Source organism: Pteropus alecto, unplaced genomic scaffold (assembly GCF_000325575.1).
Source record: "Pteropus alecto unplaced genomic scaffold, ASM32557v1 scaffold196, whole genome shotgun sequence".
Taxonomy (NCBI): domain Eukaryota; kingdom Metazoa; phylum Chordata; class Mammalia; order Chiroptera; family Pteropodidae; genus Pteropus; species Pteropus alecto.
In genome coordinates, this window is record NW_006439717.1 from 1518490 (window position 1) to 1519791 (window position 1302).

The window sequence follows — 1302 nt, forward strand, 5'->3', positions numbered from 1 at the left end:
TTGAGGGAACCAGGAGCGGGCCTCCAAGGGATGCCAAGCAAGTTGCCCTCTTCTCAGCTCTGAGGAATGGCATCTCTTGTAACATCAGACTCACCTATATCCTGAGAATTAACCCTCTTCCCCTTTCTGGCTACATCACCTTTCTAATCCTGAAATGGTTAAGGCAGCTTCCACGTGATTTTCCCATCACCCAGGTAACTTGGGCTGCTGCTCCATGCTTGAAACGTGGGAAATAAATAAAAGTCCCAAACAATTTATCAGTTCGTGTGCCTAGCAATGAACCCCACCTTCCACCCCCCCACCCCCCCTCAGCAGGGAAGCACAGTCGTCCCTTATTGGGAAGCACCGATTTAGGCTGACCCCTTAGTTCTTGTACGAATGCAGTAACACTGCATTTATTTAGGAGTGGTAAACTGGGGGAGGGATTGTGCACTTTGGCAGGTGCGGGGGAGGGGCTCCCCAGAGAAAGTGAGGCCAGCGAGCAGCATGGAGAGTTCCCCTTCCCTCGGTCCCCCTTCTGGGCTCTGGGTGCAGCAGGTTTGTGTCTCGGCGGATGCCCCAGAGAGTTGGGGGAGGAGAAGAAAAGTGGTGCGCGTGGAAGCAGGCCGCATACACCTGGAGCCTTGTGGAATGAAATCTTAATTAATTATTAAACTGAGTTCCCGAGGGAGGGAGCCGGGCCACGGCAGGCAGGGCGAGGGCTGGGGGAGGGAGGAAGGGACGGGTGAGAAGTGGGCGCGGGGCGCTGATTCTGCCCCTGGGGTCCCGGTTAGGAAGGAAGCTGACCCTCTGGGCGAGGGGCTGGAGGCAATCGCTGCGCGAGGGTGGGTTTGCGGGCGCGCTGCGAGACCCCTGGGGTGAGGGTGGGAGGAGAAGGCTGGAGGATGCGGCCGGGGGGAAGAGGGAACCCGGAGCCGGCTGGACCTTCCCCCCCGCCGTCCCCTCCCTTCCCAGGGTCTTGATCCCAGAACAGTGGCCGCTTGTCTTCCAAGGACTGGGGGAGGGAGCTGCCAGAGGAGAGGAGGGGGCGCGCGCAGGGAGGGGTCCCCTTCTTTAGTCTCCCCCTACTCCTACTCTCCTCCTCGCGAAGGGTGTGGGCCGCCCAGCCCCGCGTCTGAGGCGGGGGAGGGGTGCCCAGACAAAAGGAGCTTGTGCCTTTAAGGCGGGGAGTCCGGGAGCCGCGGGGAGGGGACTTCTGGATCCGGGGTAGAGGGCGGCTGCGCTGGACAGCAGGGAGGGGGCGCGGGCCGGGCGGACGGCGGACGGTGGCAGGGACGACCGGGACGCGCGGGCAAGGAGCAG

At 61.9% G+C, this 1302-nt stretch overlaps 1 protein-coding gene across 6 annotated transcripts in view; it reads left to right on the plus strand.

Annotated features, from left to right (window-relative positions):
• Nucleotides 1-514: 514 nt before the first annotated feature.
• ADCY6 (adenylate cyclase 6) overlaps nt 515-1302 on the plus strand; it is a 20689-nt gene continuing 19901 nt past the window's right edge. For 3 of the 6 annotated variants that reach the window (XM_025050252.1, XM_015593206.2, XM_025050258.1), the window contains exon 1: nt 690-824. The gene's annotated coding sequence lies outside the window, so the exon portion shown is untranslated. Of the gene's footprint in view, nt 538-688; nt 825-1302 lie in introns of those variants that run through there. The other 3 variants (XM_025050256.1, XM_025050257.1, XM_025050255.1) reach the window with 2 other exon arrangements.